Source organism: Furipterus horrens, unplaced genomic scaffold (assembly GCF_987537825.1).
Source record: "Furipterus horrens unplaced genomic scaffold, mFurHor1.1.pri manual_scaffold_7, whole genome shotgun sequence".
NCBI classification, from domain to species: Eukaryota; Metazoa; Chordata; class Mammalia; order Chiroptera; family Furipteridae; genus Furipterus; species Furipterus horrens.
In genome coordinates this window covers 21,827,843-21,853,648 of record NW_028327177.1, presented here as the reverse complement: position 1 = coordinate 21,853,648, position 25,806 = coordinate 21,827,843, and the positions used below count along the sequence as shown (strand labels likewise).

Below are 25,806 nucleotides of genomic sequence, written 5' to 3'. Positions count from 1 at the left end.
TTTCTGTACTTCTTGCCCTAGCATTTTAGTATTGACATTATTAGCTTCTTACCAACGACGTGAAATTTTCTTTTCTGGAATAAGTTCTACCAGATAAATTTTTTCCTAAATCTTTTCAGTGAATGTAATTTTTTTAAAACAAAAGCTATACTGTTTTGATATTCCAAAAGCCGTTTAAAATAATCAGCATCTTTACTTATCAAACAGCTATGATTTATAGTTACAGATGCATTCTACAGACAATATACAATGGAACAGGACAGTGTGGACTATAAGTCCATATAAAACCATTACAAAGGAGCTTTCATTGTAAAGAAAGAATTTCTTTCTGTTCCTTATTGCGCTAGTATACTGAAGTAACCCAGAAGGCTGTAATGGTTCATCCCTAACCTTACCAGTGAAGTCTGCAGTTCTGTGCCTAGCACGGTCCTCTTCAATCTTACACCTTGCCTTCAAACACTGCAGCCCTGGGCTGTCAGAGTTGTTTGTAACAAACCATGTTAATAAAATACAAAAACAGGCATAACAGCTAAATAAGAAATCACAAAAAAGTACAAAAACTTCACAAAAACAAATCACTTCTGCTCTGTGTGACCCATGTTTCTGCAATGTTTACAGCAGAGTGGCAGAGGACAACTGAGTTACAACGCATAATAATTTCTTCCTTAGGATGAAAAGTTCCCTCTAAGTTTGTACAGCGCGGGCAAAAGGAAGTTTACAGCTGTTCGTATAGAAAAATAATACAATAATTAATAAAGAATAATACACGAATACACTCCATGTTTCACGTGCTCACGACTGTAAACCCACGTTTGCCCCACCCTGTACTCTAGAGCTTCCTTGCTCCCATACATCAATGGGCAACGCAGAAGGAGAGGCTGGGGGAGGGGGTCAGGAGGGAGAGGACAACGCCGTGCTCCTACCACACTCCCCTCTGCGTACCAGCGGTCACTGATTGCTCACCGCTTCTCCTGGCCCAACGGAGGTACGGGGCCTGCTGCATGATGCCGTGCAGGTCTGGAAAGATCTCGAAGATGATCTCTCACAGGGCTGCTCAGTCCCTGTTCCCCACTGCAAAGTTAGCATTGTGCAGCCCAAGAAGTTCAAAAACAGTATTTTAAGTCACAGTTTTATATGGAATCTCAGCAATATCTCACAAAATCTCAGTAGAGAAACTCCCCTCCAGTACAAATGTTTTTTTTCCCCCTTGGAGAGGTCATTTTCATTTGGCTCAGGTCCTTTATGAGTTGACCTGCAAGTTCAAGGTTACCTCCTCCCTCATTATCTGACCTGGGTCTCAGATATTGTCTGTCTCAGCTCCTCACTATTCTCTGGTACCACCTGCTGGTCATTTTTTTTCTCCTTCTGTTGGGTCATTTTGATTTGTTCTGTCACCAGATTCCAACTTAGCTTCTTTCCCATCTACTGCTGTGGGGCCCTCTTTGGGTTAAGCTGTGACAGCTTCTTAGGGCTCTTCGCCAGCTCCTGGAGATGACATTTTCTGCACAGTGTGTCATCCTTCACAGCACTCAGGCAACAGACAGCTTCCATGGCTTCTACTACCGTTGTGTACTGTGGAATGGTAAGGTCCACTTTGTTTTCTGAATCGAGGATTCCTACTATTCCTGCCAATTCTTTGATAACTTCTCTATTTATGCGAGATTTGCATACGATGTAAAATGCCCCTTTGTTTGGAACTTTAAACGGGGTTCCAAAAAAGATATTTTTCATATCTTCTAATAAACCCTGAATGTGCTTGAAATTGTTAATATTCAAAGAATAACCTGAGTCATCTTCTTCATGATTTCGCACATACCCTGGAGAATACAGTGCATCATTTTCTCAGTTTCTGTCCCAAGTACCCTGATGAAGACAACACTTTTTGCTTCCATCTCCACTAATTGGGATCTTCTCAGCTTCATCTTCACAGATGCCTTAATGTAACCCACGTCTTTCTTCCATCATTGTCTTCTCCCTCACTTTCAAAGGGCCGCTCATCTAAGTCTATAAACTTCTCCAGCCCATACAAGTATTTGCTGGGCAGGCTGTTGACTTCCTTCATGCACCTGCCCCTCGTGTATTCCTGTTGCAGGTGAGGAGAATGCCTTGTAGCCCAGGTCCCAGCTTCCAGGGCCGTACACAGCTCTGGAGTCCCCACTCCTGCAGGTGTGAGCTGGGTACCCTTTCTCCTTCTCTGAACTCAGCCCTTTCAATAGACTTCTATGAGATCCAAGCTCTCTGAAACCAAAAGGAAGGAAGGAAAGGGGAGAGATAGGGAGGGAAGGAGGGAGGGAGGGAAGGAGGAAAGACTCCAAAATTACACAAAGACTCTATGGCTTGTGTGCTTGATGCTTATTTTACTATGCATTTTCAAACTTATACAGTTCACAACTAATGCAGATTGATGAAAGAAAAATGGGTTTATTTTATTACTTAAGGATTAATCTTTAAATTTAAAAAAAATATGCCTTTTAGAGTACGACTATAGCATATCACTCATTGTGTTAATTTTGGGTACTGGTGATGTGTTAAACATTATTATGAATAGCAACAGGAATAATAGTTCTCATTGATTAAGGACTTGCTCCGTGCCAAGCACTCTGCTAAATATTTTGCAGTTGTTATTACATTTAATTTTTATATTAAATCTGTGATGCAGGCATCAATATACCTGTTTTGCATAGCAAGGCTTAGAGATGCTAATTAAGCTGAAATTTAGCGGTGCTTTTAAAATCCAAACTCTTAATCTATATGCATTCACTGGAAAAATGTTTGTTGAGCACATACTATATTATAGAAATTGTTCTAAGCACTTCACATAGAGCAGCAAGCAGAATAGATAAAATATTTTAAAAAATAAAATGTTCCAAGGGGCTTGGATTCTAGTGGTATTCTTAAAATTAAGTTCAAAATACCAATAGTTTAGCCTCAAGAAAGCTAACCTCACTCTCTATTTCTTATGTAAAATCTACATTCACCTAGACCAGGAGCTCTCCAACAGTTGTACTTATAACAAATCATTTGTAAAAAAGGCCTTTCAACCAGCATCTCGGATTCCTCAGACTGTTCAAGGAGGACATTTTGAAGAATATTAGTCTAGAATTAAAAGAAACAACAACAAAAACTGGTGTACAAATTACGATAGTTGCTTAATATAGTTCCCGGTCTGATGTCTGCTCATTTCCTATTGACACTACACGCTGCTTTCAGATCCACCAGGCACTCTGAGCAAATGCAAACTTGCTCAGGTTGCTCAGTAGCTCCTCAGGGCCGAGAATAACCAAGCTAGGGTTGCCAGTAGCGTCAATTATATTCCTAAGATCTTCCCTGGTTGAGACTTTACCCCTCCACCTAACTCTACCTAACACTCTGCTCCTCTGACCTTATCAAAATAATCTAGCAATATTCTCTGCAAATCCATGTATGTGACCACTTCTGTGCTGGAGTCATACTTATGAACCCGATCCACCCACCATATAGCTAATGAATAATTAATATCTCTGTCTCAGTGAGACATTACTAGGACCTAGGCCAGCTCTGAACAAAACTTTACATTATTATTGAACAGAAATAATGAAGACCAATTACTATTTAGAGATGTATATTGATTTGTGTTTGCATCTAAGTACTATATGGGTATGTCCCTTATTTATTTGTGAAATTTGATATTATTTTTAGCAAATAACAGTATGACTGTATATTTGTGCCAAAGCATTTTACAAATGTTCTGCAGAGATATTTTTTAAACCAGAGCAAAATATTGCAATAATCAAACCCTAGTCAAGTTTTCTTGATTTCAATGATGATTACAATTTGTAGTTAACGGTAGACTGAAGGAAGTTCCTAATGCTAAATTATCACATTCAAGCTAGCATTTAAAAAATTTTGAGAAGCAGGCTAAAAGACACTGGTGATGCAAAACTGTAGAATTTTTTAAGTACAGATTCACATTTTAGGTTGTGGGCAGCCTATGTGAGGTGGATTTCACCAAGGAAAGTAAGGTGACAGGTTACCATTGGGAGTCCTAGGGCAGGTCCCTGATTGAATTCACCACCTTCCAGAACAGATCAGAAGTTTTAGTTTGATATTTGATCACTTTCTCAGTCTCTCAGAGACAGACACACACACATAAAAACTAAGGGAGACTTTTGTCAGGTCTCCATTTACAGTCAAAATAAGAACATATTGGGGCCCAGTCCTCTGGTCTCCTTAGGGAGAATTTCATGTAGAAAGCCAAGTTTTTCTTAGAAACTGGTTATATGGTGAACCCAGAATCAGGGGAAGATGAATGATCCCAAAATTAAGTAGCTGTGACTGTTAGCCTGACATCTCCTGCTCCACTGGGACTTGGTGAGTTTAGCCCTCAGGTTGGTCTTTCTTGTAGGAGCAATACTGATTCCAAGTCTGTTTCTTGGATTCTCTATGATTTGTGATGACTTTCCTTCTTTCTTAAAGCAAGTCAATACCATTTTCCATGTGGTAGCTTTAAGCTCATGAATAGGAACAGGCTTACCAGGATTCAGTGATTTTCTACAGTGTCTTTTGCAGGTAATTCAGCACAAATATTCAAGTGCTATTAAGTGAGTGACTGCTTTGTGCTGGATATAGTTTATACCTTTATCCTTTCACATTAGGGTTATGGGTTAAGCTTTATAATTTATAAATTGTGTTACTGAGGCAATTGAAATACATAATTATAAATTCAGGAAGTAGAGAAATACAAAAATCAACCTAAATCTCATCTCCGAATATGACTATTCTTCATATTATGGTTTATATATATTTGGTCTACATAGAAAATAGTGTTTATTTTTAAGTATACATATAATATCTGAACATGTTCTTATAAAACTTTCAAACAATATGTGTAAAGTTTGTACCCATAGCCCCATCTCCTCTGCCTCTCTAGAGGTAATTACATATGTCAGTTTTGTACCCTTCAAATCAGTTTCTCCTCATGTATAAATACAATTGAAAATGAAATCATATTATACATTTTTTTTACAACATGCTTTTCATAGTAATTTTATAAGTATTTTCCCATGCAATGACATATTCTTCTCCAGTATCATTTAGAAGCTATTGGACGATATCATCAATTGTCATAAATTTAAGAATGTCTTCACGTATCTCTAAATAAGTACTCAAGTACATATGTTAGTACCAGAATGAAGTCTACAATGTTTTTTCCTGATCTTTACCTCTACAGACCTCATCAATGATCTATGTGAAGGACTATGAAAAAAGGAGATACATTTTTTTCCAGATACATTTAAGGAAGATTTGAAGGTCAGTCTTCTTGTCCTGGCAACTCTTCTCTGTATTATTGCAGGAGCCTTATAACAGTTCTCAATGCCTTGAGTCTTGCTCCTTTTTCTTCCTTCTAAAATACATGCTCCATGAGGCTCATTCAAAAGCATGCATTTCTCCATTCCTTTCGTCTGGTTAAAATCCGTTAGTGTTTACAAGGACTTTGAAGATCTATCCCTCCTCTACCTTCTTTTACATACGCCACCCTCCCCACACCAGCTCCCATGTCTTATTATTTTCTGCACACATATATCACGCTTCAGACTTACCAATCTCTTGTTCTCTCTCTCATTTCTCTGTCCATTTATATGTGCTGTCCCCTATTCTTGGAACAACACCCTTTCCAGCTTTGAGTAGCTGCTGAAATATTATTCATCCTTTAAGATTTCAAGTATAACCTCAAAGAACATCAGAGAAATAACTTTGTGATAACACATATTGTGCATACACTTGTGGTTTTATTTGTTTTCTCCCATAATAAGCTGAGCTCCTTTAGGCATAAACTGTGTCTTACTCATCTTTGAATCAGCAGACTCTAGAACTGTTTCTAATCCAGAGGAGGAGTTCAATGTTCACTGAATAAATGGATGACAGTTGTGCTGAGTAGTTAATACTCAGTAGGGGGCAGATAGCAAGTAAAAGCCAACTCAAATATCAATAACCCTAATTATCAAAATATACCTGGTCCATGCATTCAGAGGCATAGCTTTTATATCTCACTTAGCTAAGTAGTCAAGATCTTACTCAAATAATTAAACACACACACACACACGCCTTTCTACATCCTTCTTGATCTTCTTTCCAGTTCTTTTTTCTTGTTGTTCCCAGAATATGAAAACATGTCCGATGTTGTATACTAATAGGATAAAGTAAGAAGGGCTCTGTCTTAATTCTTATTAGTTTTTATGCTTTATTGAATGATTTATTTGTATTGTGTGCCTAACCAAAGGATATCAGAGAGCAAATTCAAAAGAAAAATCTTTTAAATAAAATTATTACGGAAAAAAAGCCTAATAATGTATAGAAATATTTTCTTAAGGTCCTGCCCAGGCTAAAAATCTTTAAAACAAGAAGCAGAAGCAGAAGAGTCCTCAGAGGGTAAAATGTAAACATTGGTTTATGTTTTGGTTGTTATGACTTAAAAGAAGAAGAGACCCATATTTTGAAGAATAATTAATTTTCACTGTATGAGACTGAGCAGAACTTGTAACATCTGTATAACAGCACCCATTCTCCTGATGTGCATGCCTTTAGCCTGTCTCAGAGGAGCTGCTCATGCTCTTCTAAGGAACAGGCAGCCCTCTGGCACAGTTACGCTCTTGCACTGGGAAACGGAGAGGGCGTGTCATAAAAATAGTTTTTCTTGACATTATTTTAAGAAGCTTGTAAATGAGGACAACTATGCTTCTGTAGAATCCCATAAGAATTCTGGGAGCACTGTGCAGTCCAGGATAAGTCTTCTGCACACTTAAGGTGCTCAGTCTTCCTGGGCAGCAATTTAGCTAGCAGAGTACAGCAGTTATTGACCCAAAGCCAACAGCCATGTCTGGTTATTGGATACAGGCAAACTAAGGGCAAGCTTTTCGCTAATGCCAAGTATTTTTTAATTAGATAAGAAGCATTTAACTCAAGGCTCAAACAGAATATTTAGGTGGTTCTTTTTAATAGTGGCTCTGGCTCATTTCTAAAGTCCTTATGTATATTTAACTATCCATAGCTTTCTCTATTTTGCTTAAAGTTGTTCCAAATGGACCTTCACTTTACAAAAGAAAAGTCAATATACAGAAGGGCCAAAGTTAGCTTTGCGTCTGACTGTAGAGAAAGGGAACTTGAAGTGTGAATCATTACAGAGAATACTTCTCCCAAAATAACACCATGGGAAGCCTGGACATTTATTTCTTGTCTTTAGCCAGTGTAGATGTGGCTTCCATGAAGGAAGATGTAGAAAAAGATAAAAAGAAAATGTTATTCCCGAGTAAAGTAAATGCTATAGTGATATAGCATTCATCTGTGTGTAAATTATTTCATATAGGGAAGAGTTCTGATCTGTACGTATGGTTCTTATTGAAAACAAAACTGGATGTGCATTTCTGTGATGTTATGAATACATTCCTACTTTATTTTGAAACATTTGCCAAACTAAATACTACAACACAGTATAACATTAAAAATGTTAAAGGACTGTTTAGCATTAGAAGTAGACTGTGTCCCCAAATTCTAAAACAACAACTTATGTTGTTGCTTGTATAAAGCCTAGTGATAATTAATTTTTAGACTAATTTCCATGGTGCCCTGTTGGCATTAGCACTACCACTGTACCCTGCTGTATAATAAACAATCTTAGACATTCATCAACTGTTGATACAAATGTTAGCCCCTAACCACTTTTTATATGTTTTACATTTTTGAAATTCAAGTGTACCTGCCATAACATAAAATAAACACTAGACTGTATCATACACACACACACACACACACACACACACACACACACACACACACAAAGAACAAAACCCCAAACAATATGATTAGGTGTGACCCAAACGGCAGCCATAAATTAAAATCACAGTTCATCCTTTTAAACCCACTTTTTCCTAATAAAGGAAAAAATCATGAGTACCATTTGATCAATGACTGTAAAGAATGTCAGGACTTTAATTTTTTCATTAGCATCTCAAGGGAAGATGAAGCAGATAATGCACACTGAAATTGTGTCGTGAATCTCTAGTCTTCCTTGATGAAAATAGTTATTCCTTTTCTCTCATTTACAGAAATTCAATGAAAATGGGGGTGCATGTATCTTTTTGAGTTTGTGTTTAAATTCTCTTCAGACAAATACACAGAAGTAAAATTGCTGGATTGTATGGTAGTTTTTTTTTTAAGTTTTTTGAGAAACTGTCATACTAGTTTTCCTAGTGGCTGCATCAATTTATTATTATCCCACCAACAGTGCATGAGGCTTCCATTTCTCCACATTTCTATGTTCACTGCAGCACTATTTAAAGTAGCCAACATATGGAAACAAACTAAGTATCCATCAATTAATAGATAAAGAAGATGTGGCACATATACACAATTAAATATTACTTAGCTATAAAAAAGAATGAATCTTGTTATTTGCAACAACATGGATGGGCCTTGAAGGTATGCTAGTGAAATAAGTCAGGGAAAGACAAATACTGTGTGATCTTTCTTATATATGGAATTTTAAAACAAAACAAAGGGAAATCAAGGTGACAGATACAGAGAATGGACTGGTGGTCACCAGAGGTGGGAAAAGGAAGTGGAAGAAGTGGGTGGAGAAAAAAAATCAAAAAAATTAAAATTAATGAGTAATTTCAATAAATAAAAAATTAAATATATTTCTTAATGAATATAGAACAATAATGAGTTCTATTGTAGAAGCACAAACTTCAAACTATACCATATATGAAAATTTATAATTCTGTAAGTTTCTTTTCTTTAAAATAGGCAGCCCAATCTCATGTATCCAGTTTCTCACCAATTTCATCTACTTAAGAGACTGCCATACTTCTCACATTTTTACATCTTCACTATATTGAGGGGGACAGGAGTCACTTTCATTATCCAAGGCAGTGGGAGTTGCATGTATGACAAATTGAAGTCTGGCCTCAACTCTTTTAAACAGTAGACAAACTCCCAGATATGTGAACTTTAAGGTCCTAGGTACTGACAAGCTGATCTCTGAGCTCTCTCCTTTCTACCATATGGAACTAGTTTGTCTTTCTCACAATCACTTGAAGAAAATGCAAAATGACCCCCAATGGTTCTCTTTCAGAACCTGGTGTTAATGACTCAATCTGACAGTTTCCCAACACTGCTGTCTTTTGGTTGCTGCTCCAGGGCTGTCTCTGCTTTAACCACCCACCCCTGTCCTGCCCCTGCCCTGCTGAAAGGGCTGGGCACCATTAGCAAAGAAGGATAGCATAGCATGTCTTTCTGAACTGAATTTAAATGATACTGGTAGCATCCTCTGATAAAAATAAAGACAACACTTCTCTGGTCAATCTATATTTAGAGAAAACAATGTTTGCCTTTCTGTAGACCTTTAGCAATATTAGCATTTGTTTAGCATTGTGAAGACATCATTGGGAGGTATACAAATAATTAATATTGTAGGACAAAGGGTGGGTATTCATGTGTTAGCCATCTTTGTGAACTATGTATATTATATACATGACAGGCATTCAATAAATATTTATTGGGTCATTTATGAACTATGAGTTTAAGTTGTTTAGAATTTGTTTTATTAATCTCAAGAGATGGCTTATACATAGTAACATTTTAACTCTTAATAATGTTTTACAATTCAAGTCCCATGAGCATTTTTTTCTGGTTTGAAATATTAATGATTTAGTGATATGGTCAAATCATATTGGAGCACTGCCAAATGAGGATGGAATTAGTTTGTGGCTTCTGACAGACATTTGAAGAAACAGCTCATGGAATAATACATTAAAATAAATACCAGAGAGTTCATATAAGAAATGAGACCATCCAGTTTTACAAGGGGACCTATATCTATACATGTGACAATTCCATTGCATAATTCCATTTGGAACCCGGGCATTCATTAAAAAAAGTTTCAAAAACTTTATCTTCTTTGTAAGAGGAGAGAGGACTTATTTCCAATGTTAAGTCTTAGAGGCCTGTGATCTCTGTTGGAGGAGGCTATGTTAAGTTTGTGTCATTATGTGCAATACATTTTTTCATGTTGTAGATATAGTCTGTTACTCTATTGTTCACAACAGAATTATTTACTTATTTGCAAGAGTTTGTCAATGAGAATGTGAGAAAATGATAGAAAAATATATGAAGCAAAGTCAGTGCATCTATGAGAAAATGAGTGGATAACAGCTTATGATAGATAGTTGGAGGACAATGATCTATACTCGTAGATATAAATCTATAAATAGAAGAAAAAGTTCAAAAGAAGTTTAAAAGAGTATGTATGTAAGAATATTCAATGACCTATTAATGTACAATTTGGCTAATCAAGAGTTAAGGATATGGGATTTATAAGTACATAAAAAAGACATAAAGATCAGCAGATATAGGTGGTTTGGCACAAAATTAGTACGAGTGAAGGACATAACTGACAATAAAGGCACCTCCCAAAATTCTTCCCTTTTATTCCTTTCCTCTCACCACTCCCACTAAATACATACATACATGCATACATACATACAACATCAGCTTCTGAACAGTGTAATTATGTCTTGAGAGACAGTATAACCGAACAGAGTTTGGAGTTTGTCTCGGTTTGAAACCTTACTCTTATCCTCACTGACCCTTAGTTGTCTCATCTGTGAAATGGCTCTAACAATAGAAATATCATTATCAATATTGGGAAGATTAAAGGAGGTAATACATATTAAGTCCTTAAAAAGACTGTCACATATAGAGTGAATACTTGATGACTATTAATAAAAATAAACAAACTAAATTTCCTTAACCAATAACCATAAAATACACCATAGCTCAGTAAACACGAGTTGTATTAATGACAGTAGAAATTAGACCAATATCAATATATATGACATATGATATGACATATGCAAGCATACTGAGAATGATGAAAATAATGAGATAGAGATGTAGCTAATTAAGACATGCATGTAGGCAATCAACTGGAGAAACGAAATATGAAAAGGACCATGTTTCTCAAATCCATAAGGCCCCATTTCCTTTGAAGGTTTTTTTTCACTTTATATAGAGCAAGCAAATACCAAGCACAAAGAATAAGAAACCAAAGAGCTGTTTTGCTGACTGACAATCTAGATTGAGGTCTACTTTATTTCAAACCAAAATGCCTTAATAATGATCCTTTAATTAAATGTTTATTCTTCAATAAATTAGAATTCCAATATTTTGAGAATCCAAGCTTTTCTTGCATAATAGTGCACTTTATTGGCTAAATCCAGCATGCATTTTTTTCCTTTCTTTACCCCTATTTGATATGTGAAAAATCTCGGAAAAGATCCCCCCATGCTGACCTGCCTACAACTCCCACATGTATTTCATGAAAGCTTTCTTTATCACAATCCATCTTCCTTATCTCATGTCATTTATTCTCAGATGAAATTGGATCATTGGGAAGGGACTAAAATTTGGGTATATTAACCTAACCATTATGCTAAGAAGGGGTACATTATCTTACTTGCTTCTTGGGCTTCAGATGCCCTGAGGTAAACATGTTATATATCTTTGAATATGTTCAGTGGAAGTTGAGCAAGTGTGAAAAAAATGCCTGAGATAGTGAGAGCCATGGAAATCTGTGCTGCTATTGAGAAAGGAAAATTTCCACAGTTCCAGAAAACATCAGCCCTAATATTGAGAAACTTCAGAAAATCCAGTTTCATTTTTTCTCTGATTCTATTAAGATTATTTTGTATATTAGCTTTCTTTATAGATATATAAATTGTACACTAATTTTTTACCTATTTAAGTTTTTTTATTATTGTTTTTTTATCCTCACCCAAGGACATTTTTTCTTTGCTTTTAGAGAGAGAGGAAAGGAGAGAGAGAAACATCGATGTAAGAGAGAAGCATCAACTGGATGCCTCCTGTATGTGCCCCGACCAGGCACTGCAGGTGCCAACTGGGGATCAAACCCACAGCCCAGGTATGCGCCCTGCCTGGGAACTGAACCCACAACTTTTCAGCTATGGGATGATGCTCCAGCCAACTGAGCCACACCAGCCAGGGCTCATCTATTTACGTTTTGAAGGTATATATTTTAATGTCTCTCCCTTGACTAATAAATTAATATGATGTAGAACTTTGATTAAAATGAGTTTACCAACCATCCAGTTCTTAAACTCTTGACACTGGGAACAATGACTGCTATTTCAAAACCCCAGTAAAATAAAGTTCTCAGTGTTTCTCAGTGAAGATTGCATATGTTCAAAACTCATGATGAATTTTTCCTCCAAAGAAAATAGAGAACTCACATACTGTTATCTCTGAGTTCCTTGGCATAGTGATGAGAGAGTACACTCTATTCCGTACATAAAAACAAACAAACACAAACCAAGGAGAAAAAACTCTAACTTATTTTATGAAATCTGTGACAATGAAACCATATTTCTTAAAGTTTATAAATTCAAATTAGTGATTCCGTTTTTAGTTCTAAATAAAATAAAGTTCGTTCAGTATTCCTCTCCTTTTCTAAGAATACGTTAAAAATTTGTCAAAATGAATTACATGCACTAAGACCCCTGTAAAAAATACAGTCTCTTAAATGTATTTCAATTCCCTTGGCGTCATGTGTGGCTGACTGTCTGCTCCAAGTGAGTGGCTCATGGACCGGACCCTCCTTTGGTGCCTAAAAGACCAGGCCAATGGCCATTTCAGAGAGTTTATGGGTTTGCTTTTTCACCAAAAATTAAGTCAAGACATCGTAAAACTTGTGATAGAAATTAGTGACTTTTTAAGTATAAACATGTTCAAGGGAGGTAAGCTAGTTCTCATTTTTATTTCTGTTTAAAGAGCAGCAAGAAACTTTCTTTCCAGCATTCTCAGGAGGAAGAGAGAGGAAGGGTGAGGAGAATTTTGAAAACCATTGAGAGGCATTGTCTGAGGTTTCTTTGCAAAGAGGAAATACTTTCTCTTGTTATATTTGGACAATGTGTTGCTATAAGTTCTACAAATAAGGCTTTAGCATACATAAGCAGATTCTTCTGTTGACCAGAATCATCAGTGTGCTTATTTCTCTCCACGATTAGTATAAGATCAAGTTCAAACACCTTATCATGGAATATGGCCTCTGTTTTCTGCAGCACAGTGAACCACTGCAGAACAAGACACTTGCTCTTCTCGAAGGCAGCCTCTTTGCTACTTCTGGGGCTTGTCCACACTGCTCCTTCTGGCAGAATATACAGATCTTCCTCCTCTGCCACCACCCTCCATATGAACAAATGTTCGTCATGAACACTTACTCATACTCCACAAATCTCTATGGATTTCCTCTGGGAAGCTTTTTCTGGCCCTTCAATCTCTTCCAATGTACCCCATTCAAACTCAACCCCAGTTGATAAACAACTTTTCTTTAGTGACCAATGATAGCCTATTTATAAGGGCCCATACGCAGGGCCTGTGAGTGTGGAGCTGAATCACACATAAATGTAAGCAAAATTTTGGGTTTGTTTATTTATTCTGGAGAGAAGACCCACAGCCCCATTAAATTTTTAAAAAGATCTGTAATCTCTTCATCAAAAACCGGGACAAAACAAAACAGGAAAAAAAAAAAAAAAAGACAACCAGGCATGCCGATACATACGGCAGCTAGAAGTTTTGTTTCAAGACAACCACCCTATGTTTTTTTTCTTCCTTCTCCTTAACTATTAGCCCAAGAAGACCAACAAACATGGTGTCCCTTTTTAGGGCCATTAAAGTGGTGTTGCTACATTAGCATTACCTGGGTGTACTTGCTAGGACTGAGATATCTGGGTCCTACCCCAAGATTAGAATCTCTGCATATGGGAGTCAGAACTATACACTTCAAATACTCTCATTAACTATATGAACACTCAGGTAAGGAAATGACTGGATAGTACCCGGGAAATAATAGCAACATGGTAAGTGTTTAGTGTCAGACTGGCTGGCTGACGGGATAATGAATGGATGCAGAGCATAATTTTAAAAGAATTATAACAACTTGTAAGAAAGTAATTTTAGTGAAGTCATATAGATTAAAATATAACTATACCCAATTAAAAGAGAAATAAAACAATTATGGATATTGAACTACTACATATTAATAATTATTATATATTGCCAAACCAAAAATAGTGACTTAATGTCTCTAATTATCAGCGTAACTTCTAGATTAGGAAACGTTAAAGAAGCATACAATATTCAGATGTAATTCCTCTGCTAAGGATACTATGTGTACATAAAAAATCAGATTATAAATAGGCACAGCTATTTATTTGAACTTTAACCCCATATATTATTTTTAAAGTATAGTCCAGTGAAATAATTATTTTATAATGATAATGTGGCCTCTAATTGTTTATATAATAACTTCTGATCCTCACATATAGAAAATTTTCTCTAGAATTATTCATAAGGGCATGTGAGAAAAAGGAAGTTGTTTTTTATTTGCAGGTAAAAGTGAATAGGACCAAAATTATTCCTCATCCAGCTATTTATCTAAACTTCCAAATGAGGCAGGTAATATTTTAATTGTTTTAATAGAGCATGAGCAGAACAACATAAATATTGGCATTTGTGATGTTAATGCCAAAAAAGACATATCACTTTGAAAATATTTGGAATTGAATAAATGTTCAATCAATATTAGTTAAAGTTGAATGTTATGATGCTCTTGTCAATACAGGGTTTGCAGTTGAGGCATTTAATGTTGCTACTTGTTGATATTTGATGGATTTATGATGTTTATAGTTGAAATGGGTAAAGGCTCTTGTAAAAGAAATAGATCATCTAGAGAGAAAATGGATTGTATAATTTATAGGGTAATCAATATTTTATAATGTTATTTTAATAATTTTAAAATATTTCAAAACACTAACTTGAAAAAATATGTGCACGCTTATGTTCATTGCAGCATTATTTACAATAGCCAAGATATGGAATAAGCCCAAGCACCCATTAATAGACAAGTGGATAAAAAATCTGTGGTACATATGTACAATGGAATATTTCTCAGCCATAAAAAAGGATAAAATCTTATCATTTAAGACAGCATGGATAAACCTAGTGGGTATTACACTAAGCGAAATAAGGCAGACAAAGAAATATTGTATGGTTTCCCTTATACGTGGAATCTAAAGAACAAAATAAATGAACTAACAAAGTAGAAAGGGACTAATAGACACAGAGAACAGACTGATGGATGCCAGAGGGCAGAGAGGTCAGGAGTCTGGGTGAAAAAGGTGAAGGGATTAAGAAGTACTAATTGATAGTTACAAAATAGTCATGGGAATGTAAAGCAAAGCATAGAGAATATAGTCAATAACAGTCTAATATCTATGTATGGCATTAGGTGGGTACTTGAAATGTCAGGGGAGGGGGGACACTTTGTAAAGTATAGAATTGTCTCACCACTATGCAGTACACCTGAAACTAATACAAAATAATGCTGAATATAAACTGTAATTAAAAAATTAAGTTAAGAATATATAATGAACTAAATCTTATGCTTTCTGTTAAGGTCTCAGTTATTCACCCATGGTGTGTTCTATAAAATCAAGCTATCAAAATTGCAGGCAGAGTACCTAGTCCCTGTAACCCACAAATTACTTACCAGTACCTTTTTCTAGGAGCAGTTGGCCTATGGAATAAGGTATGTTGTGTGTCTACCTTATTAACATTTTATTTCATTTGCTTGGCATCACACAATATAAAAATTCTTGAATATCTTTGCAAGTTAAAAAAAAGAAAAGAAAAGAAGAACGTGAAGAGCCAGCAGTTCAATACATCAGGGAAATGAGTCTCATCCAAGCAACAACCCAAGGGACTAAAGGACAGAGCACTTTATTAAAAATCTTACATGGAAACTATAATATGCTGCCATCTTATACCATAAACATCTGGGGGCAGAAATTTTGAGTTCGTGGTCTCTGAATTTCTGGCATCTAGATCAAAATCAGCTGTGTTTCTTGAAATGCCTTCGTTGGTATACCTTTCACATATTTATTAGAAAGTGCTTCCTTTCCAGACATGTGCCAAACATTGAAGAAAGATCTCTGCCCTCCTAGGGAATAGCCAATTACAACCCAGTGTGATACGTAAGGACTCTGATAAAGGCAGGCACAGAGCTCAGGGGGAGCTCATGGAAGGAGTTCCTTATCCAATCTGAAAAGCAGAGCTCTACAGACTGAGTTCAGACTTAAAGGATAAAGAAAATCGGGTCCGGCAAAGAAGTTAAATTCCTAAAGGATGGAGGTTGAATTCTGTGCGGTTTTGTTTCACACACAATGTCTTGTACATTGTTGTTGCTCATATTTAATGAAGAGAGTAATCAAAACATTGCGAGAAAAAAATGATTGAGATGTGATAGTAGACCATTTTAGATGTGCTGTCTTCAGAGGCTATCACTAGTTGCCAGCCCAAAGTCTTCCAGATACTATACTATTGCTAGTTGTCTGGCTCTTCTTTGCTCTTAACATCATGCTTTGTCATTTTGCCTTATACTCTATGCTTAAGGGATTGCTTAAGGCTATCAGGATATATCTATCTTGATCAGTCCAGGAATGCTGTTAAGAAGTAACTTTCTTAACAAGACTGCTGGGCCTCACTTATAAGCCTTCACATATGCTATTGCCAATTCCACTTCCAACTCTGAACCATTTCTCCAGCTAACTTCAGTTTGCCATTTTTATGTCAACTTAGATCACCCCTTAGAGGCCTTCCCAGCTTCTCCAAATTGGGTAGATTCCACCTATTCATTAGTAAGCTTACTATGTTCATGGCATTGTAATTACCTGTTTGCCTGTGTACTATCCACCCCTTCCCCTATCCTACCACATGTGTGTATGCACATGTATGAACATACATACATGACTATAGTGAATGTTTGTGGACATTTTATTTCAGGATAAAACATATGACAAATAACTCATCCACTGAAAATATAGCCTTCGTCTTTTCATTGGTGAATGGCACTAGGAAGACCCAGAGCAGGGGATCACATGATTATTTCCTGGAGGCAGTGATAGCAACCTTTGCCAACCTATAAGTATCTGGGATAGCAGTTGTTTGAGTCCCACCCAGCATTAATCATTTGGAGCAGGAATCCTCCAGGAATTCTTAGACCTAACAGCACTGGGGCATTTGTTTTTGTCAGCTTGGAAAAATACAAGACTCTAGAGATTGACATTAATCTGCGTTAAAGTCAAGAGATTTTTCTGACCCTCAGAAGAACTGAAAAAGTACAAAGTGGCTTTGTATGACCATGCCTTTTTCCTCTTGAACATATCTCAGTCAAGGTGTATAAAATATAAGTTTGTTGACTAAAACAATTTCTTCTCTGTTTTAAGAAGTAACCACAGTAAAAATTATAGTCTAAAAAATAATATACCTCCCAAGTTGGAGAAATAATTTGAAAATACAAATAAAACTACTTTAAGTATTGAGTTTTATATTGGGGCTAAAAATTCAAGAGTTCAGAAACTGCTAGGAGATTCCCTATATATATATATATATATATATTTTTTTTTTTTTTTACCTTGATTAGTCCAAGAATGCTGGAAAAAATAACTTTCCTTTTAACATTTCAACACATCTGCTACTGGGTCCAGCCAGGACCATGTAACCCAGAGGATTAGAGAAATAAAAACCATTTCACTAAAAAGAATGAAACAAGTTTTGCAATACCTATAAAAATGCACAGTTTAAATTCACATGTGAGGCTCAAGAGAATTCTTTTCAATCTGCACTAATTTGTTCTGTCCTTAAAATGCATACACAATATGGGAGTACTTTAAATTTTTTTTTTTTAAGAAAAAGAGTCTGGAATTGGAAAAAATTGGAAAGACTTTATCCTTACCTCCTCATTTTACTTCTGAAGACCTGAGACTTGGAAAAGTGAAGTAACTTGTCTAGTCATTCAGAAAAGTATCTGCAGATCCAATCTAGAGTTTGTGGCTCTTGATTCAAAATATAATGCTTTATTCACTAAATCAAACTTTTTCCCAATAAAAATCTTGGCCCAAATAAAGTTTTCACAAGAAATATTTAATGACAAAGTTATTTTCAAGGTTTTTTTTTTGGGGGGGGGTGGATTTTGTTTCAAACATTCTATTAATCTCTTCACATGGAATCTCTTCTAGAACAAGGCTTTGACATAGCCATAGTCAGTTATAACCTGAAGGTATTCCCAATAAATACTATAGATAAAGTATGAAAAGTATTTCAAAATTACGCATTATAAACATTATAGTAGGATTATAATTGTAATAGAAGATGTTCATTATAGTGGTTAAACATAATTCAGACATTACTAATACAAATTTTCTATTGATTCAAAGGAGGGGTTATCTTTAAGTCTCTCATTCGATTGTGCACGATAAAGAACTTACTAATCAAGTTAATATTATAAAGATACAATTTAGGGAAAAAAACTGTAACCAAGATCTGAAAAATGTAACATGCAAAATCACTTTACCTAATGAAATACATTCACTAAAACTGTGCCTTTCTAATGAGGCTAGAATTAAAATTGTTTTTTTATTGATTGATTTTAGAGAGGGAACGGGAAAAAGAGGGATGGAGAAAGAGAGAGAGAAAGAGACAGAAGCATCGATTTGTGGTTCCACTTATTTCTGCATTCATTCATTGCTTCCTGTATGTGCCTTGACTAGGGACTGAACCTGCAGCCTTGGTGAAGCAGGACAATGCTCTAACTAACTGAACTACCTGGCCAGGGCTGAGGCTAGACATTTTTGATATATATATATATATATATTTATTACTGAAAGCAGTACAACTAAATTTATTTCCAGTGGGAATATCTTTACTTGTTTAGTTATAATAACATGACACATTGGTTTTTAGACAATGACCTACAAATATCTGAGGCATGAGCAAGGGGAGGGACAAAGGGATATTGTATTGATATTAGGCTCCATAGCCACTTCAACTAAAGTAGATCAGCTTTATGTGATCTTTATTTATTCATTTATTTATTAAGAGGGGGAGGGAGGGAGAAACAGAGGGAAAAAAATATCAAGGTGTGGTTGCCCCTTATGCGCCCCCAACTGGGGACCTGGCCCACACTACCAGGCATGTGCCCTGACTGGGAATTGAACCTGTGACCTTTTGATTCACAGGCTGGTACTCAATGCACTAAGCCACACCAGCCAAAGCCTTTATGTGATTTATACATTATGATATTTTGTAAGAATTTCCTTTAAGAAAATACATATTCCATCACAAAACAGAAGCAAAACCTTAACAAGTGAATGAAACTTAGCCCAAGCAATAGTGAAAACTATGGACTTTTGTGACTTTGGATTTTAAAAAATAAAAAGTATTATGAATCAGTTATATAGCATTGTTATAAAAAAAATCTAATTTGAATCTCATTGCAAAGAAATAATTAGATAAATCCAGAAAGAAACATTTCTGAGGAAAACTGACCTGGTTTCTTCAAAAATATTAATGGTGGGTGTGTAGCAGACTACTCTAGGTTAAAGGTGACTAAAGAGACCAAAAATGCAATGTGTGTGTCTAGACTGGGTCCTGAACCCAAATATAATAATAGATCACTAAAACTTATTTTGGGGAGAGTGTGGGAGTGAATTTTATATAGATATACGAGGTCTGTCGGGAAATGTCCAGCTATTGTTAATATGACAAGAACAGTTTGTGTGACATCAATGTAACCTGGCAACCAAAGGGAGTGGACTGGAATGCACATGCAAGAACAATGATGACTTTACTGTACTAGTCAGTCGGAGGCAGTAGACACTGTTGAGTGAGCATGTGTACTGTGCTCACGCATCATGTCTCATGCAGTTTTTGGTGAAACATCAAATCACCCAAGTGACTCAGACACTCCTAAAGCCCAGATTTGGCACCCTGCAACTTCTGTTTTTTCCCCAAAAAACTAAAATTATCTTTGAAAAGGAAGAGCTCTCAGATCATCGATGAGATTCAGGAAAATATGACAGGAGAGCTGACAGTGATTGGGAGAACTGTGTGAGGTCTCAGGGTGCCCTTTGAAGGGGACTGAGGCATCACTGTCCTAGGTACAATATTTCTTGTACCTTGTATCTTTTTCAGTAAATGTCTCTATTTACCTTCTGGACAGTACTTGTATAATTAAAAAAAAATTATTGATTCAATTATAAGTTTCTTGGGTGAATAAAAATAATCACAAATACCAAAATATTTTTCATAGTTGTATGGGATTTTAGTTTGTTCAATACAAAGTGTGTTTGCATACTCTTTCTGATTTGGTCCCTATAACAGAGTGGTACAGATAATAGGAGACAATATTTTTCCCACTTAGAGATTAAAAAAATTGAGGTATAAAAGTAATAGGTGATTTGCTCAAGGAATAGAGCTAGATTATGCTATTGTTCCCCTTGGTTAACCTGGGAAATCTGTTTCCCGGACTCTCCTCCCTTCTATGGTTCCATGTTAGAGTTGGCCAAAAGAGGACTTGTGAGATTCTGACGGTAGACATGAAGCAGCAGCCTGATCCTGAGACCTTCACCGGATATGGCGATGTTCAAGGGCAGAGCTGCCCGGCAGTTCCCAGCTTTCTGCCTCCTCTACTCTCTTTCCTCCTTGACTTCCCTGGGCTGTTAACGGCTCCAGACCCACCACCAGATGCTTAATTGTACAACCCCAGGTAACACAGCTACACTGAAGCACCAACTTTCCTTCGATCTACCCCCTTTTGGCTGGAGGTACTGGATTTCTGTGATTTCCCTATAAGCTCTTGGTTGTCCACCACATTTCAGCTGTTAACCATTTGTGGTAGGGACCCTTTCACTGATTTTCCACCTTCACCTTCCAGACATTCACTTCTCCAGCTCACCTCACATTTGTGTAAATTTAACTTTGTATAACAAATCCCTTACTTCCATAACAACCATCATGTCTGTTTCCCTGACTCAACACTAATACAAGGAAGTTGGTTTTATGGATAGTAATGTTAGTTCTCCCTATTTAATAGCTTCCAAATTATCTGATCTCTATGCCAGAGCTCTTTACAGAAGATCATATCATCTTTGCAACTGGACAAATAATGTTATTTTTAAAGCATTTATCTTGGTGGTGATGGTTGTGATGTATTTGTTAAGTCTAAGCATTGGGAATAGCAATATTTCTAAGAGAAGTAAAAGACCACTCTGAGCCCTAAACTGATGGAAAAAAACTCTTACTGAAGTATTTATTAGATCAAAATTTAATCATTTATCAAAGAATTGAAGGGCCATTAAAAAAAAAAAAGAATTGTGCACATAAAGGTAATTCTATCCTAGAAAATAACTTCTGAGCTCAAGGAGCTTTACAATTACTTTAATTTATAAGACAGAAAACTGAGAACCAGAGAGATGAGATGTGTCCATGAACATTCATATTATTAAAGACAGAAATGGGATTAGAAGAAACAAGATATCTCTTAGAATATGTGCTTTGAGTGTATTTAATTCTAGAAGTTAACTAATGGATTTTCCTTTATTAAGGGGTAAATATAAGATGTGCATTTATGAAATCAAAGCTCAGATCTTGATTTCTACTCATATTAATACCTGTGACCGTATGCAAAGTATAATGCCTCAATTTTCCCTTATGAAAACAAGGAGTATAGTATGTATTCACTAAATATTATCTATTAACTATCAGCTAATAATTTGGTAAATTTAGGTATATATCTTGAATTTTAATAAAAATGGTTCCTAACCTCTAGAAGATTAGACATAGTGGGAAAGGACATACACACAGTTATTTAAAAAAAAAAGCACACACTTATTGATGAACTTAGAATGTGGATACTGAATAGTTAGGCACAGAGTGTCATGAATATATGAGAGCACAGAGCATCCAAATTAGTGTGAGAGTGAGGGTCACACATGTCTCTGGGAAATCACGGTGGGGAGACTTATAGGGAAGTCCTCTTAGCAAAGCGAGGAAAGCAATACTGAGCAGAGGGGAAAGCTGGGCTCACACACAGTCACAGTGAAGACCTCAGTTAATCTCAAGTGCAACTATGGACCTTGGATAGCCCTTCAGAATTGCCCCAAACCGGGGCAAGGGGATCTTTATATACCCCTATATTGACCAGTTATTGAGTGTAATGTCTGCAGAGAGGAGCAGTGACTTCAGGTGATGTGACTTTCTTCAGCCCCAGGCAATGCCCAGGTAGGGGACCTTGGCTATAAGCTGTTAGCTAGCAACCCAGGAGGAGTGAGGAGTATTTTGGTTCTGAAAGGAGGCAACAGGTTAGTGGATCTCAGTATCTACCATAGTAGGTATGAGGGAAGACTTCCAGGAATGAGGGAGAATCTTAAAAATTTATAAGATGTATCAAAGCCTGGTGTATGTATATAGGGTAAGGCTATAGCATAAGCAAAGGCATAGAAGGTTTAAGTAAATTGCAGGTAATTACTGGGACATAATCATAATAAAGGAGTGTCTGGTTGGGTGAGATTAAGGGGAGAATATGATAGCAATAGTTGAAAAAGTAGATAGTGGTCAAATCATGAAGAGTTTTAAATGGCAGACTTTAACCCATAGATATTTGAACATTGTTGAAATACATGAAGGAGAGCAGAGACCAAGTCAGATTGCCTTTTAGCAAAAACATCCCACAATAGTGTGGAAGATATATTTGAGAGCATCGTGACTGGAGGCAGGCAGGCTCTGTAATACTCTGGGTGACAGGTGACAGGAGTCTAGATAATACTACCTCTCCAGAGGAAGTATTTAATAATTTCATATTGATTACATGTTATTTCACATGATGTGCTCACCATGACACTCTTACATTATTGGTTTTTTTCTTAGTTATATTCTTCTGGGTACTTTAGATTTTATTTTCTATCTGAGAAAATCATTTGAAATGACCTTAGAGGATAAAATAAAAAATATGTGTATTACATGCACATTTGTAAGCTTATCTATCCATTCACAACACTTACTTTCAGTCAATATGTGTCTGGAACACAAGGAAGAGTTTTTTCAAGTTAGATTTACACAGATGACTACAGCTATTACAAGAGTTTTTAAAATATAACTTCTGTTAAGATAAAATATTAAAAATTAAACTCTCAAAGAACTTCTGAATTTAATTTGAAAGAGAAAAAGTATAGGAAATGGGAAAAAATTGGAACTATTGTAACAATGTAATCAATAAAATATACATTAAAAAAGTATAGAAAATGTAAAAATAAAAAACAAAAACCTAGCATAAATTCCAGTTTTATTTCAGTTGAATTTAAGCAGGCCAATTGACAGATAGCTCAGTATTTATATCTTTAAAATGTGTCTAAAAATACTTCCAAGTCAATGTCAGGATTAAATGAATAAAGTGATAAAAATATTTCATAAATTATACAATACTATACAAATGTCAGGATTAATACTTTTCATAATTTATCTCAACGATGCATCCTAATTCAGAGAGAAACCCATGAGTGCAGGAGAAGCACAAAGGCTAAGCTGGATGCGTGGAGTTCTGACTTGGGGCCACACGAGACTTACTAGACCTGCGAAATCAGTGCTGGGCATGAGTGAGTGATGACACCAGTGGAGAGGGAAGCCACAAGGGTGCAGCTTCCCCTTTCCAAGCTTCTGTTTGATTTTCTTTGAGAGTGACTAACACCATTTCACAGTGTGCTTATTTTAACTAAGCTTCCACCAGAACAGACATTATGTTTTAATGAGTTCTAATTTCCCATTTGATGCCAACATGAATCTGAAAAGTTAATTGCATGAGAAAGTGATGATTACAGACCTATTTTCTGCTGAGTCTTGGCAGGAAAGAGGGCCAGAGCCACCAACTTTATGACAGCGGTATGATAGAGTGGAAACCACACTCAGCTAGGTAGGAGTCAAACATCCCACATTTGAGTCCTTCCCCTTGGGCAAAATACTGCATACTTCTGAACCTCAGCTTTCTTTTCATTAAAACCAGAGGTTTGAAATTGAATTATTAAGTTCCTTCTGGATTTATAGTTCTGATTCTCAAAGTTCATAATACTCTCAAGAAAGAGGAATGGGGATCTCAGAGTGTATGCCTCATTCTTGCTGGGAAGAGTAACTTTTTAAAAATATTTTTTATTAAATTTATTGGGGTGACACTCGTTAATAAAATTATATAGGTTTCAAGTGTACGATTCTATTATTCATCATCAGTATAGTGCATTGTGTATTTATTGTTCAAAGTTAAATCTCCATCCATCACAATGTATTTGACCCCATTTACCCTTTACTGCCTCCCCCCATTTTTCTTTCCCTCTGTAAACCGTTATACTGTTGTCTGTGTCTAAGAATTTTTGTTTGTTTGTTTGTTTTATTTGTTCATTTGGTGGTTTTCACTTTATATTCCACATATGAGAAATCATACTGTTGTTGACTTTATTCATCCTTTTGATAATAGAACTTCATCATATGGGTAAAGGACAGAATTACATAGTGTTAAAGGAATAGGGACTGCTCAGTGAGAACGGTGGGCACTCAAAGAGGAGGGAAATGCTCTTTCCTCATGCAGATACAAGAATGACATGGATTCCAGACAACTTACAGCCTACTTCAGATGCCCATAGTCTTCCTTAGCCTGCTCAACGACTGTGTCCCCTTCATACCTTAATACCACTCCAGCCTTGCAAGCACAGGCATGAATGCAAACACACACACACACACGCACACACACACACACAAGAACTGAGAGACATTTTGGAAAGGAACCAAAGAAAATTCTTCAGGAGCCTAGAAAAAGACTAGACTAATTATTTGCTAGTCCTATTGTCAGGCTGTCTGACATCAGCCAAGTTTCATACAGTTTCAAGTTTCAGGTCAAAACATTTACATAAGAGTACCCCTGATGTTTTACAGTGGTTTTTCTTGTTATAAAAATCTCAAAATATTGACCTCCTTGGAAACATTTCTTCTTACACTCCATTGCATTTTATAAATGTCTCTTCTTTGGTTTCTTGAGTTGCCATTATGTACACGCTCACTACCCCCCATGAGACCATAAACTCTTTACATCAATTTCTCATCCTCTGTTGATGTGGTGACATCATCACTGTTTGTTAAGAAAATGATTATTATGTCTCCAAGGATCCAATCCCATACATAATTCATTAAAATACAATGAGATGTGTTCATGAAAAAGTAGATTCGAAGTCCTAAAGAATGATATGTCTCAAAAAGACAAATAAGCAGCAGAAACAGTTGAACTATGAGGAGGGGGCCACACAAGTTGGAAAAAAAGCAGAAGGCTCTGGTTACTTTCATTGCAGTTTGCTTGCAGCAATGTGCCAACCCTTTAATGCACACAATTGTGTTTCCCTGGCTGTTGGAGCATCGCCACAATATTGAGAGTTTAAAATCACTGCAATTCTAATTTACTGATTACAAAACTGAGGCACACACAACTATTAATAACCTTCTATTTGCCAAGTATTGCATTAATGGGTAGTGATATAAAAGTAACTAAAATATATTCCCACATGTTTAGTGACCTAGTTAGTAACAGAGTTGGACTGTGAGGTCTGGGAAATAGAGATCTCATCACTGACTGCAAAATTGCTAGTGAATAGCAGAGTTGCTGGAACACAGAATAACCCAGAGAGTGTAAGTGAAGTGAATTTACCATACCGTATTACTCGCTTAACCATTTTTAATGTTTTTTTCTTTTTTGGTATATGAGCTGCTCATTGGAAAAAAAAGAGGTGTTAACAATTAAGTACGTAGATTGTCTATTTTTATAGCTGTAATGATAGACTGTGTATATTGATGCCATTATTTGGATTTTTGTCTTTTACATTATTT

The 25,806-nt window shown here is 36.1% G+C and overlaps 1 protein-coding gene and 1 pseudogene across 3 annotated transcripts in view; both read right to left on the bottom strand.

Annotated features, from left to right (window-relative positions):
- Positions 1-25,806, bottom strand: part of ANGPT1 (angiopoietin 1) — a 267,144-nt gene that overhangs the window by 39,339 nt on the left and 201,999 nt on the right. The gene's annotated exons all lie outside the window — the stretch shown is intronic.
- Positions 1,282-25,652, bottom strand: LOC150004105 (THUMP domain-containing protein 1 pseudogene; annotated as a pseudogene).